Here is a 16043-nt window from a genome sequence, read left to right on the forward strand (position 1 = left end):
TCACCATCTTGTAATCAATGCAGAGCCGGATGTCCAGCCATTCTTTTTCATCACAATCACGATCGGCGATGCCCATGGACTGTCTGAAAAGACGATCAGTCCTGCTCGCAACAAAGCGCGCAGCAGCTCGTACAGCTTGCCGAGAAATCGTAGCGGCACGCGCCGGGCACGCTGTTTAATTGGGGTGTGCCCCTGTGTGTCGATATCGCATACCGCACCGTAGGCTGGCGGCGGCAGTGCGTTGCCACTAGCAATCAAAATGTGCTCGTGGTTCTTTAGCGTCGCGACCAGACGTTCTTGGCGTTCAGTCGACAGCTCAGGATCAGCAACATTAGGCGCAGTGTAGTCAATTGTTGTGTTGATCTCTTCGGTCAGATCCGGCAGGAATGCCAGCTCCTTCGCGTAGTCGTCCAAGCCAATGTTGTTAGCTGGGTGTTCGTAGAAATCATTTCTCGTATCCTCCGTTGCTTCGTTTCCTTCGGTCGTTAACACTCAAGCAACCGAGATGTATGTTCCGTCCAACGTCGCTACGGATTCTTCCCTTGACTCAACATTGGCATCCGCTTTGATTTCAACAGTCGGTACTTGGTCCATCTCCTTCCCATCCTGGTTTCCCATCTCTGGGCCATCTGCCGAGTCGTCGTTCGCAATATTGAATGCGCGGGCCGCCGACATATTGGGTTGTTGACTTTTGTTCAGCTCCTCGTTCTGCCGCTGTCTTGACAGGTCGGCATTCGCACCAATCTTGCAATGAATACTCGGTGCCGTACTCAACACCTTCTGCGCGATGCCTGCATCCTCTGGATCAACCACCGATGTCTCGTTCGCAGATTTGGTGACACACAAGGCCGGGACAGCTTCGTCAAAACAGGTGACTCCATTCAATCCAGTGCCGTTGCTTGTCGCTTCCGTGGTCACCCCTGGCTGGACATTAACACTCGTTGGCGTATGTACCACGTTTACCGGCCTCAGTAGTTCGTGTGTACGCACTACCGAGGCTTCGTTCGCGTTATTGCCTCCGCCATGGGTTGTCGTGTACGTGTCCAAAGGTTCTTCGGAAGGCTGACCGTCGGCCGAATCCCCGGCTGTCACCCCAGACGCCAGACAGGCTTCCACTCGTTCACGTTATTCCAGGATCAGTGCCCAGCGCTCTGCACACGTCAGACGATCACTAGAATCCACTAGCGAGTCTTCTAGAGGTCGTGCTAGCACCCCACTGGGTTCTGGGTAGTCTGGTCGATCAACTGCCGAAGGCTGAGTTGCAAGCCATTGTTCGTAGATTTCACATTCACGCTGAAAGATCTCGCGGTCTCTACAACCTTCGTAGGCCAACACTTGCCAGTCTTGGTAATTCGTGGACTCCAGGCGCACATAGCCGTCACCTCGTGGCAAATCCCCATCTGGGATCCACATTGCGATCGAGTCGTGTGCTGGTAGGTACACAGTTCGATCAGACACGTTGGTCAATCGAATGCTCTGAGGCCGTCCACGTCGAAACCTCGTCACTGACGGGATTAGCTTGTTCGTTCGACGAGCCCACAGTACGTGTTCTTCCAGCCCGACTTGACGCTTCGCTAGTCGATATTCTCGCCACTCGTGCGCTTGAATGTCCAAACGCTCGGGTGGCCCGGCGTTAACATGGGAGCCGTATTCTTCGCTGTCGATCATGCTCTTGGTCTTGATCAGTGGGATTTGAACTTCGTGCGGTAATTGCGCCGCGCCGTGAAACAGGTCCAACCGGATCCCAGCAGGGATCATAAAGTCGGTCCCGAGTACCACGTCGACGCCCGCACTATGCGCCATTACCCACATCTCAAACTCGTACACCCTCTCCCATCCGAGCGTAATCTTGACGCACGCTCGTCGCGTCGTAGACACCTTGCCTTCATTAATTCCTTGGATGTCAATGCGGCGTCCGTGATCGGGTACATCTCGGAGTCGCAACTTCTTGGCAAAGGCGTCAGTGATCACGTTCGCTCCCGTGTCGAGGAGAATCCTCGTTCGCTGGTCGTTCACAGCGCCTTGCACCAGAGCTCTCATTCTGATCCGTCGGTTGAATTGCTTGGCCGACCACCACCCCTGTCTCTCGCCAGGGTTCAACTTCATCATCTTGGAGTGACCCTTGGGCTCGTCTCGCGCTGCACTCGAAACCAAGCCGAACGAGCCCTCGCTAGTGCCCTCATCAGCATCAGCACACTCCACTCTCTCTCCAACACCTCCACCGAGGATTCTACTCCTCTCCTTTTCATTTTCCGTCGCGTTCACACTTGTTACGTAATTATCACGCCATTCACCCTGCCCCATGAAAGCAAAGATGCACTCTGCTTCCATTGAAGGCTCGGTTAACTGTGACAGCCCGATAGGGACCAACCCAGCTGTAGTTGGCGGGCTGCCTAGTTTAAATGGCGTTCTTGAACGACGGCCTTGAGCTCTGGCGGGAGTTCCTCCTTCGTGCCTTTAGCGCGCACGAATTTGGCAAGGTCTTGGAAGTTGCGGAAAAGTTCGCATTGTCCAGCATCGTGGAGCTGCTTGCAGAACTTGCATCGCTTGTTACAGTAGTGGGCGGAGTGACTCATGCCACCGCACACCGCGCATGGTCCGTACTGTGGGCGTCGGCTGTCGCGGTTGAAGTCACGTCGACCGCGTTGGTCCTGATTGAACCCACGGTCACCACCTCGGCGGTCTTGATTGAAGCCATTCTCGCGATCAGGCATGTTTCCACGCGGTTGACGGTTGTCTGAACGTGCGTAGGTGCCTTCAGCAGCTGCACGGCGCTCATTTTCGTATGCAGCGGCGAGGTATCGGTCGTTTTCATCCAATGAGTAATCACCATCCGTATTATCGAGCTGAAAGTCGTTGTACTCATCTTGGACATCGTCGTAAGCGTTCGGATCTTCGTTTGAATACTCGGTGCCTCCCTGAGCAGCTTCACGACCTTCTAATTCAGCTAGTAGGTCGTCCACCGTGGCTTCAATGAGTGTCACCCTTGGTTTGTTGCGGTCGTCATCGCAGCGACGGTCATCCCGCCGGTTGTTGCGGGCGTATTCATCGTCGCGTCGCGTATCACGACTCTTGGAGTATCGGTACTCACTGTCACGCTTGGCCATTCTCTCCTTGCCCTTGATAACATCTTCGATGATCTCTTCGAGCTCGTGAATGTCGGCGACTCGAGCGTGGTAGAGACTCTCCGCCAGCTTGTCATCATCGCATGTTGCCAGGAACTGCTGTACGTGTTCTTTCGCGTCGCGACCACTCTTCTCAAAGTGTAGACGGGCGGTCCGAGCGTAGCCATTCAGCCTGTTTATGTAGTCGCACAGGTGTTCATTACGTTCCCGCTTGGCGGAGTAGTAACGCGACAGTGCCGTCTGCGTGAACTGCGAGCAGTAGTAGCAGATGAACGCGTCGCTCAACAGCTTCCACTTGCGCTTCGTCTTCTTCGGAAGTTGACGGAACCAATGTATGGCTCCGTCCCGGAGACTTACCTCAAATGGAATGCACCATCGGTCGGCATCTGTGTGGGTTCCAGTCATTTCATAGACGAACCCACGGAGCCACTGCATACAGTTCTCGCTCTTGTTGCGAGAGCCTGAGAACGGCGTGATGCGATCCAGTGGTCGGTGCGACGCCATTTCAATCCTCGGTGTCGGGTCCACGTCGCTCAGCGTCGCTAGCTCATTCATCTGGCGCATCAACTCGGGTTGAGGATTTTCCTCGTGGAATGTACGCACCAAAATGTCATCGTCACTGGACGAACCATCGCTGTCGACTTGACGAGGTCCGGCACCACCTTTGGGAGCTCGCGCACCGCCTCGGCGACCGAACGAACCCTCGTTACTTGCGTAAATACGTTGCATACGGCTGTCCGAACGTGGCGTAACCATGTGCGAGTCTTGAAAGTACGGTGAAGCTTCGGTAGTGCCAAAGGCACCACGCTCAGCTCCACGCTTGGTCGGAGGAGTACGAACGAGTCGTTGGGGCGTCGGCGGCAGTGGAATCTTGGACGGATCTTCATCTTGAATCATCGGTCGGCTCACAGGCTGCTTTCCGGCATTGATTCCAACAGCGCCAAACGCCTTCCGAAGCTTCTTCTTTTATTTCTGGAGAGCAGCTCCGGCTTCATGTGGACTCCAATCCTGGAGCGACATCGTCGATGGGTACGTCTCGTTCTCGAACCCCAGCGACAGCAGTAGCGAAACTGAATCCTCGGCGATTTGGCTAGTCGAAACCGAGTTGACTGGGTATTGAAGCTCCTGCGCAAGCGCAAGCCAGTCGGCTTTTTTCTTGGGGATGGGCTTGAACAGCTGCATCCACTCATCATTCTGCATCAGCGCTTGTACGCGGTTGAAAACGCGCTTGGCGGCTGGTGTATCACCGTTGATAGGTGGGCGAGGTGCCTTCAGCAGTGCTGAATGCTTTGCACTCGCCACCGAAGGCTTAGAACCCTCGGTCCCATCGTCATAATCTTCGTAGGCGGGTTCCGGTCCCGCAACATCATCGAGCTCGTCGGCGAGGTTCCTCGAAAGGGACCTGGTCGCCCCGCTCAGCCCCGATGATAGCGTGGCCGTCTCCGGCGTCGCTGCGCCTGGCTCTGGGGCCGGCGTCTTGTCTTCGTAATCTTCATAATCGTGGGCGTCAGGACCGATGTCCGCTTCGTCGTCGAAGCTCACTGAAAGCTCGGTGGCGGCTGCAAAGCGCGCAGCCGGGCTTGAACTCTCGTTTCGAGCCCCGCCAGACTTGGCAGGCGTAGCTGGTACCGTCGGTTGTCCTTTCGCCATGTGTCTTGTCTTTTTTCTTGTTTTTCTTCTCTTGGTAGCTCGTAAACTGGAAGGCCATACAAACAGTTCACAATGGTCACAATCTGTTCCCGGGTCGCGGCACCAGTTGTGGTGTTGGAAATCCCACGTGAACTCTAGCTACAGATGTAGTTAGGATGTTCCCACAGCAATACGTCTACTAGGATAGTAAACGATCGTTCGGGCGGACCTGAAGACCCCAGTTCTGCCCTTGCACCGGGACAAACTGGACCTTGTAAACTACTTATATAGGCCAACCAGTAAAATAAGAACACGCTACTAGCACGAGCAAAGCTAGCAGGTGTTTTGAATCCTCGTGGTCCCAACAGCGGAAGGGTACCAGGCACGGGTAAGCCTTTTACGAGATCACCGAGTGTTCAACACTCGGCTGGAAGAAATAAAAGGGAGGCAATTCAAGCACTTCCAGTCGTGCAAATAGGCAACAATAAGCCGTCACGTAAAACCTCCCGATAATAATCGGCCAATACACAAAGGCTCTTGGCCTTGCCGGATGAACCCTCGCTACAGAGCTTCGAGTTCACCGACAGGCATAACACACTCAAACAAGCTTGACCTGACGCTTACCTTGAAGCCGGACGTCGCTCTGTGTGCTTGAGTGGAAATTCTGTTCTGTATTTAAGCTTACCCTTTCGGGTCTATTCCTAATAAGAAGTCCTAATTAAGTATACAAATATCAAGTGAACAATGATCCGTTATGGATCTTCTTGCATGCCAAGCGTCGTCTGCACCGTCGCATGAGCATCTTTAACGGTCCGCGCCCTGTCCCAGACGGTGAACGTGCCTTCCAAGGGTCGCTGAGTCTTCTGCGAACTCATCCCAACCGCCACGGAGGGTTCGTACCGTAGATGGTCCGCTGAATGCGAATCCGGCCAGTCCATTATTAATAATAAGGACAGCCTGGATTCAGTGACATATGCCCGTATCCAATGCTCGTTGAATGTTCGGAGGTGACGCCGTCGAGTCCCTTGCACCTTGGCGTCTCCGTACATCACCTGACCGAGGGTTCGTCGCTTGAACAACTTGGGCGGTGTCACGTCTTTGTCGACGGGTGATAATCCGCAACTATGGAGAAATCACTACACCACAATGTGATCAGTGTCGTTGAGGTCCTGTGCTGGGCGTCAACTGGTACAGACCCGTGAAAAATACCTTGCGTGAAAATATCATGTGCAGGAAGTCCTAGAGCTGCTCTTAGGCTAGTAATATCCACCCTTAAGTTGTTCCATATCCCATTAATTTCATGGCGTATCGTTGCAACCTGTGCCGGCCGCTTCCCCGGAACTTCGGCTGCTAGTTGTGCTGCGGCATCATCAAGGGCAATGGCTTGACGCGTCGTATTGTCATCTGGAAGAGTAAATTCGGTATGATCTGGTTGCCTGGCGTGCGTCGTTACCACGTGATTAAATGCAATAGGGCCCAACATTGTTCCGGAGTCCACTTGGTTTCAATCGCCGTACCAGCAACGCGAAAACATTTTCTGCGGTCATTGCGCAAAACTGACTCTTAGTAGCACCCTTGCTTGCTCTACGCTCGTCATCAATTAGCAGACCAGTAAAAGTTTTGTTTTTTCAAATAACCCATTAGCATTGTCTTCAGTACTTGAAATCCATCTTCTAATGTGAAAGAGAACTTTTTTATTTTTTCTCCTCTAGGTTGCTTTTCAATAACCCCTTTAAGAGCCGTCATTATTCCATTTAGTTTCATGTCACCCGGAACCTCACTTCGAGCAAGAGCTTGTGGCGATTCCATTATCTAGACACGAAGATAATAAAACACATTACAGGTTTGAGTGTAAACATCTTAATAGATTTAAGCGGTAGTCAGCCACTTACAGAATACAATGCTTCAGCTTGACAAACACCCATATAATGATAGAAAGCAGAATGCATCGACGCAGTAGTGCCATAAGCAATCGGTGGGGCATAATACACCACTAGCCGGAGCGATAAGCGTATAGGACCGCTTTCTTCTCGAAACAGCAGCAACGAAGGCTTCAACTGCTATTCTGTACATGTTAAACATTAGCACAAAGTATAACCCTGTGCTGTCAAAAACCCTGAACGTACTGCTCACTGAACACCACCGTTTGTGCCCCCCGCCTTCGACTTCAAGGCTTCTCCTTGTATCAAAATGCCAATCAGTTTGCTGTCGAACGTTGTTCTTCTTTCGCAGTATGAGGGCATACGCTACAGACACGTTACAGTCGGTCAGTCCTCGTAGGTGTTATTAATAGTGGTATTGCGCCTGAAGGAGCTTACCTGACAGCCGTTTGGCTTCGACTGACGTTTCCTGAATGAACAGAGAGAGCGATGCCATAATTAGACCACTTTTTAAATGTAGTTTGCGCTGAAATAAAAAAATAGTGTGGTGCGTAAAAACCTAATTTAGTGATGTTGCTTGGTCGATTATAGAGCTCTAAAATAGATGACAAAATATTTGCAAAGCACAATACAACATATATGTTAAACGGGCACAGCGAGATGAGAACTTAAAAGAATTGACCTACTGCTCATCGCGCAGGCAACTAAACCATATTCACACGATATAGATGTCCATACCTACGCGAACTAAGCTAGAATTATAAGCATAAATGGCTGTATCCGCGGGAGCTACTGTAACAAGGTAAAATTCGGTGCACCAAGGTACGTAGAGATTGTCACTTTTGTGGGTATGTGGTACACCGTAGTAAGGTGTCTAGAAGCCAACCGGTGCATAACTACACAGCTTCAATATGTGACCTTTAGTTTGTATTCGAACCCAAGCTAAGCATCCTTATAGATACACCAGTTTTATCTCTACTCTGCTAAAAAGGAAGCCGTTCCCTCCGAGGCCGGAAACGCCTGAACTAGCGTTCACACGGGTAGTGACACCTTCAAGCACCTCCTCTGGGCGAGGTGCTAGTGTGACCCATAACACTTGGCAACACTCGTAGTCAATTATTGGCCTACGCGAGTAGGTTGACCTACCTGAATCCTCCGTGTTCTCTACGTTTGCGCCACGATGGGCCGAAGTGAATTCTCTCACTTAGACGACTCACAGTACGAGTCCGTTCGGAAGATCAGATGCATTTTTGGGCAATGTGTCCTCCACCACTTGACGGTGATGATGCCTATCAAGCAGCACGAGCGTGGGACCGAGTTTGAGGCCTACAAGATTGGTCTCATTGGTCACGTACGCGAAAGCATAGATACTTCGACAGTCGCATCCCAGGCTACCAAACCTAAGCCGATAAGTCTGAAGGTCCCCGAGTTTGAGTAAAAGGAAGAAGGCAACCTTCACTTCTGGGTCTGTGAGGTTGAAATCGCCATGAGAGCTGGTCTCATCTTGGACGAGTTACATTTGGGTAGTCCGTGTCCAGCCCCGGTGGATGTTTAAACCAAATTGGGCATATACCACGGAGGCGGTGTCTCCTGGGTGCTTTGCATCTTAGGTCAGTTGTGTGAACAGCTGCGATCCACGTTCCTACCGGCGCCCTCGCTTGCTCGCCTCCAAACACCAAAGGCGCGAGCTGCACGAAAACGCGCAAGAGATGTGCACGTGCATCGAAATCCCTGCCTGTTAAGAAACAGTCTTCATGGATGGTCTAAAGGTCAGCCCAGCATTCACACAGGTAGTTCACGTGCATGGACTACAATGGAAACGTTGATGTGTTTCTCCCTCCACGAACAGTACAGTCACAAGCAGGCTGGTACTCTTCGGAAAGTGGAGCACCGCTACGGTCAGTGTGGTATTTACCGGAAGTTGAAGCACCATAGTGATGACGCTGTGCTCCTGAAGTTTTTCAGCCCGTCGAAGCCGGTGCAAGCAGCCTACCCGAGCGCATGGACTAAATATCCTTTGAGAGCTTAGTCGGCTACTACAGATGTGGAGGACTTGGACACTATCAGCGTGTTTATCCCTCATGCGTCGTGAAAAGGACAGTCCCTCAAATCAAGGGCTTAAGGTCGGCGGCGCAGACCGCGGTCGAGTGGCCGACTTCCAGTAGGGGCGAAGGGGGCTTAGTTTTCGTGATGGATGCGCGATATTCGCGCACCTCGGGGGGTGAGGGTGGGGGGTTAGCCTTAAGCGATATGGCTCTCTTAAACCAGAGAAGGGCAGCAGTAGGTTGCTCGTAGTATACAGACGAGTACGGGGATGCGATCATTTATTTAAAATTTTGATCAATTCTGGGAGTCGAAGAAATTCGCGCACCGCCAGACAGCTGCTGGTAATAGCAACAAGTTGCCCGATGCTTTGAGAGGAAGCAAGAGCAACGGGAAAGTGTTGATGCGATTGGCCGATGGGAAGGTTATCACTGTCCCCAAGATCTACATGGATCTAGCCTTAAGTTCTAGGACTTCGACAGCTCGGAACCGTTTACTGCTCTAAAGATGGACTCCTACGACTTGATGATGGGCATACTCTGGCTCGAGAAGCACGAGCTCTGTGTTGCCTGGTCAGACAAGGCGATTGATGCCAGTCGCGTTGAAGTTTCATAAGACAGCATTGGTGAGTCATGTTCCTACCTCTCCGGGCCTGGGGTTACCACAGGGGGCAACATGGGGCCGAAGCATTCTAGGAGCATTTCAAAGCCGTTGCATGACGCCTCCAAAAGCGCTTCGAAGGTGGTGGTGTCAGCAGCCGCCGGCCACATGAGTATTATATGTTCACTGGTGGGTAACAGAGCTCCGCACACGGTCGCCTAGAGCTTAATTGGAGGGGAAGGCATTGAAGACGCTTCCTGTGTGCGTAACACAGCCCCGCACGAGGTCTTGAGGGCCTCTGATGTCATCATTACGTTATCATACGACGTGGGTAACGTTAACTTTATTTTTACGGCACGGTCCCCGTCGACGGCACCGTCACTGAGTATGAGCCTCGTTCAGGCTGACGTCGCTTCAAGCAGCTTGGAGACTAGGACCCGGACTCCTTCGAATCGGCCGACCGAAGAGTATTACCACATCTTCGACGGCGTGACCGGTCTCCAAAGATACAATTGCCGACCGAACGCTCTGCACCACACATCGGAAGGACATGTGCCATTGCTGTGGACACGAACTCCTGCTTGATGTGAGAGGGTTTACCACGTCAGCAGAGCCCAACACTGACGGTCGTTACGTCCTAAGGACTTCGAGTGTCGAATGGTACTAATCGGTCGCTGCGACGGGCACACGAGCACCTTTGTAATGGGCCCAACTCCAATTACATAAGTAGGTAGATATTTCCTTAGTTATTACATAAGTAGGTAAAGTGGCACACGGGTAGCGTGTGCCAAGGTATCATCATCTGATTGGTTGATAGTAAGGAACCAGACTCACTTATTGACCAATCAGGTGTAGACATGTGTTTGGGTGGTTCACATGAGGCCAAGGGTAGCCGCCCTGGTCCTAAATAAATCAGAGTTGAATTTGACACTAACCTAAGACTTGGTTTTACTATTGCGAGCTTCCTCCACACTATAGTGTAAGCTAGTTACGGTATCTCTTATCCCGCTACAGCCTTGCACAGAGGAAGCGCTTAAGAATATTTACTACCCCGAGTACATCTTCGCCTTCTGGGAGCTCGAGATCGACAACATGTGAGAACTAATGTCCAAGCGCAGGTGGAAGGCTAAGCTTAACCACGTTATCTCTTGAGAGTCACTGCTCATCAGGAGGTGGGGGCCCACACTCAACCACGTCTAAGGTGTCCTGCGACTCCAACTCAAAACCGGTACAGGTTGCGCGCTTACACGCCGCACACAAATGGTCATTGTTCTTTTCAGAAACAGCAGTGGTAGTGGTGTCGGGTCCCTTACCTGCACCACGTGTGTTTTGGCTGGGTACGCCGATCCGGACGCCAGCGCAACGTTGCCGTCGATGTCATGGGAGCGGATATCCCGATTCAGCCAGTTAATTTGATTATGGTGACGAGGGATCCACAGGATGTTGAAGACACAGTCAAAGAAACCTCTCAGCTCGATCAATAGAAATGCATCCTTGGCACAAGTTCGGTCACTTACTCTGGCACCACCTGCATTACAACATTGTTTCCGTCCACCACCAGTAGTACTAGCGAAGACAAAAGTAGGATGTGCTCTGAAATCCACGAGCACCGTTGCGACGGTCACAATGTAATAGTTAGCATGTCGCCCAACCTCTGCGGTCTTCGATACCTAACAATATTCATCATTCGAGCTCGGGGAAGCTTGTTGTCCTTTTTGCAAAAAGCATGAAATTGTGTCTCAGTCTTTAACCCCTTCAACCCGGCTGATTTTCCACACCCTAACGCTGTATATACATCGCATTAACATATAGGAAATTGTATACAAACGCGGGAAAGGATTAGAAGATAGGCGGGTAAAAAATGATCAAGTCATCTCGAGCACTGATTAAGCTGTATATCATGGGGGGATTGCGCTGTATATATACAGCTTGTAGTGTGGTGTGTGCCACTTGGGTAGCAGAAAAAATCTCTAATAATGTGAAAAACGTGTCACAAACAGGGCGTCTGCACTGGCATACTGAAATGCAGTGCCATTTTCCTGCAATCAACTGATGTCGAGACTGCCGTGCATACAAACTTTCTAACATACTCCTTGTCATCAAACAAGTGCATCCACACACCTCCAAAACGTGGATAAAGACGGGATGGCAGTCGCAACATCAAGAGAGACGCAAATAGTGAAGCTACTTCATTGATCACACAGAATTTATCCTGGGGAGGCAGCAGCGGCACGGCGGCGCTTGGCAGGAGACTTGCCAGGAGATCCTGTAGTCTTTGCCGCGCGCACTCGGATCTTACCCTTCTTGTGCGCTGGAATTTCAGCGCCGTTCTTGTATTCATTGTGCCACACGTCCCAACAGCTCTTGATTGTACCCTTCATTGGCCACTTCGGCTTCGTGCACAAGTATATTGGCCCCGGAAAGTAACACCCATCGCAATAGTACGTTGTGGTGGCCCCCCTCTTGCCATCTTCGGTCAAAATTGTGCATACCTTGCAGTTCTTCTGCACTCGCTTCCTCTGTCCGGAATGGTCTCGCCACTCTTCATTTAGTTTCGGCACGTGTCCGCTGGCATCGACGGACTCGCGCTCCTCGACTGAAGTGTAGCCATCTGTATATACACGTTAATGTAAACAGTATATACAGCATGTCAACCAAATAGTGCTTACCTGTGCTGAAAGTGTTCTCTTCATACATATCCTCCACGGAAAGTGTGATCAGTTGCTTGTGCAGCTTGCACATGTATTGCGCGTGTGTCATCGCTCGAATCTGCCTCTGCTTGCAATATGCTTTGTGCACGATGTACCCGTTTGTAATCGCGAGATCAACCAGCCCCAGGAACAGTGACTTATAGTATTTCCGGAATGTGATCGAGCGCTGAACGGAGTACCGTTGCAGGCGGAGTTGATCGTGCACATCAACTCCGCCCATAAACTTATGGTAGTCCTTGATGACCTTGGGGCACGCCACTTCATTCTGTTCTCCGGTCTTCTCCCTTCTAACCACACGGTCTAGCTCCAGGTTTCCACCAACCGATAGGAAATGCACAGGTTTGCTGTCCCACCAGCATATCGAAGTCATCTTTTTTACATGCTTAGACCGAGCAAACGTGAGCGCTCCTCTCGGGATACCCTTCGGCCTAGTCTTCTTGCTAGACACCACCGCCTTGCAGAAGCCTCTTCTGTTTGTCATGATTGTACCAATTGTGTAAAACCCCATGAGCAGTAGCTGTACGGCTAGCACAATAGACGTGTAGAACCGATCGACAACGACAAGTCGCATCGCTTTCTCTGGAGGCTTATCTCCAAACACAGCTTTCAGGTTACGAACAACGGCAGCAGGGCCGGACTTCATGTCCACAGCACCTGACTCAGCAATGTGCTGCTTCTTGCCGCAGTACACCTCGAAGCTGTACATTGTCACACAGCATACAGATCATAAGTAAACGCATACAGCAGAACGAAGACAGCATTCTTACCGAATACAATAAGCGGACACAGCACAGCAGAGCATGAAAAGCTTTGTACCCCATTTGTGGGGTTTATCTTTCATGTACACTCTTGTCCGATTGAACGAGCTTCTATTCGGTAGCCTGGCTTCATCAAACGAAAGCTCTGCTGGAGGATTGAAGTACTGCACAAACGTCTGCTGCAACACGTTCACTACAGAGCGAATTTTCCATACGCGATCGGTTTTTGCACGTGGGTCTTGGTTGCTCGTGAAGTGGAGATTTTGAGTGAGTTGCATGAATCGATCTCGTGAGAGAAATTTCCCAAATGTGCCTCTTGGAAGTGCCCCTTGCTCTGACAGCCTCCAGTGGTTCGCTAGTTTTTCGCGATTTGGCATGATTGTTCGAGCTATCAACAGGCCGATGTAGACGCACAGCTCGTGCGGCATTATCGGCTTCACCGAATGGAACTCTTGGCGTACATCTCGTCTTGTCTTGTTCTTTTCTTGTTGTACTGCGCGTCCAGCTCGTCGCGCCTTCTGTGCTTGCTGTTCCTTTCTCTCAAAATAGGCATCCACACGGGCATCTAGCTGCTCATGCATGTAAAGATTGCTGCACTCTGCTATATGCTGCCACAGCGCCACTGGGATGAACATAAGGAATAGTGCGATAGGCGACGCTCCACGCTTCAAAGCCTCTTCAGTCGGTCCACCGCGTTCACCCATCAGATCTGGATAATCGTCGCTAGATGGAACAGGAGTGTACGGTGTTTGCAGATATTGCGTGACATTGGGCGTCTCGGGATCATGCCATCCAGTAGTACCGAGATCTTTCAGTGCAGGTCCGATGATATCACCAGCCAGAACGCTGTCGTGGCCACCGATTGAGTTGAGAAAACTGTCTGAAAAATGGCGTTCTTCCTTTGCATACATGTCATCGTCCTCTTCATCGATCGTATCTGATCCTGACGAGTCAGCGTCACTGACATCCAAATCGTCCAGGTCTATCTCCTCTGATTCGGTCCCCGAGTCTAGCACACAGTAGGTATCATCACTGCCTTCAGGTGCGTTCAAGTCGTCGTCACCGTCACCTAGCATGTCAACGACGTCGTGGGTACCTAATACACCAAATAATACAGCATAATGTACGTGTTAGGCATACGATGTATGATGTACGATGTATATCCAACTCAAGAAAGTAATCCTACCCCAATCGCCAGTACGACTCTCTTCTTTCGATTCTTCATCTTCTCCACGAGCAGGAAGAGGACTATGGTGTCGTCTCGGTTGCTGCAAGTCGCTATCATTGCTGCGACAGCCGCTTGGTTTGCTACTAGCATTGGCTAACGGTAGCACACAGTCAGCATTGAATAACGAGTTAGCAGTGCATCGTAGCGCAGAATCGACTGAATTGCTCCTCACCTGGCGCACGGGACACGGAAGTCGAAGGTGCTGACGAAGTTTCACGCCTTGGGGGAGGTTGAGCCGGCCGGGAGTCGCTAACTGCACTTGCCATGACGGCTGATACAGCAAAAAGAGCTTATACATCATTAGATACAGCATTTCAAATATACAAAGCGCGATGCAACATCACCTGGAGTAGTTGACAAAGCTACACGCCTTGGGGGAGGTTGCGCCGGCCGGGAGTCGCTGACTGCACTTGCCATGACGGCTGATACAGCTGTATCAGCCATGACGGCTGATACAGCAAAAAGAGCTTATACATCATTAGATACAGCATATCAAATGTACAAAGCGCGAGGCAACATTACCTGGAGTAGTTGGCACAGGTGCGGATATCGCACTCTCAGCGACCACATCACCTGGTGCTGGGTGTTCAGGTAGCGTTCCAAGTTGCTGGTCAGCAGCAGCATCGACAGGAGCTGTAGCAACAGGAACAGCGGCTGACGCAGAAGAAGCCGCAGAAGGAGAAACACCTTTATCCGCCTCTGCGATTTGTCGCTCTTGCTGGAGTCGAGCTTCGTGATTTCTCTTCACCACTATACACAAATGTAATACAACTAGCAACGTCAATAAAGACTAACCAAAACAACTCAAAGTATGGCAAACCTTCTCGAGAGTACAGTAATAGAGCTTGCTCTCCAAGAAAGTAGTCCACTCCCTCTTTTCCACTGGGATCACCGCCTGGCTTGATGTACTTCCAGAAATGATTTAGGCTTCGGCTTGATGGTGGCTTCGCGGTCCACCCAGCCGACTTAAGGCCAGCCCAGAGTACGCGGAAGCTGTCAGGCCCCCGCACGGGCACAGGTACCGGAGTTGCTCCGCCAGAACAACTCCCTCGAGATGTTTCGCGGGTCCCCACCATCACGAGTTCTCAACCGCTTGTTGTCCACCGCAGAAAATCTTTGACTGGCGCTCAAGCTTGCGAAAAGGGCGCGAAATTTACCTCCCAAAAAGTATACTGCTTCGAAAGACTGTGCCAAACCTGGCACTTATAATATCTAAAAAAAATCGAGAAATTAGAAGCGGCCTTTCTCTCTCTCTTTAGACTCATCTGTAGGAAGATACATTTTCCGGCTCTCAAATTTTAATCTTCGCTTTTGTATACCTTGTGAATCTGTCAGAAACTAGTATAGTTTATTTAGGTATAAAACCACTACGCTGTATATACAGCGTAACAGCTGATTTCAAACGCAGCTTATACAGCTACCGGGTTGAAGGGGTTAATAGAGTGAGCTCTAATTCATACGTCTCGACTCTTCGTTATCGCATACTTAAAAACTTAGCTAGCAACCTAGGCAAGGGTCTAGGATATTGAGGCGATTTTCACAAGCGATACGTTTTCTATTTTATAAAGTTGCCGTCGCTTTGCGTCAGAAGAAAATGTCCGACTCAAAGAGTCCGTAATACTAAGTTCCTTATCCGAAGGTGACTTATATAGCTCAATAACCAGGGTCCAAAGTTGTTATCAACACTTACCAGCTTTCCGCTCTAATCAGAAGTGTCGTATTTACTTTTATTGCGGCCAAGCCGCCTAAAGGATAAATATATCTGTTTAGCTATAGAATAGTTAAACCTGATCAATGAGTGTCGTACCCACGTTCTGGTGGTCATGGCTAACCCTCCGATTAATGTACTCAAAGTTTGTTAACTCTCCGGGTACGCCGTACCCTGTGTGTCCCGCACAGTGTAACCTCGCTACAAACATGGGTTACATTTAGCTAAGCTTACGATCTCGTATGACCTTGTCGACCTGCGTCTCTCTAGCATGTCGTGCTCCCTGCGAAAAGCTATCCCGTGAAGTAAGTCCATATGTTTTGCCAGTGTCTTTCGAGGCAAGGGAATGATGCTTGTCCAC

Source organism: Phytophthora infestans, genomic scaffold, assembly GCF_000142945.1.
Source record: "Phytophthora infestans T30-4 supercont1.56 genomic scaffold, whole genome shotgun sequence".
Classification (NCBI taxonomy): domain Eukaryota; phylum Oomycota; class Peronosporomycetes; order Peronosporales; family Peronosporaceae; genus Phytophthora; species Phytophthora infestans.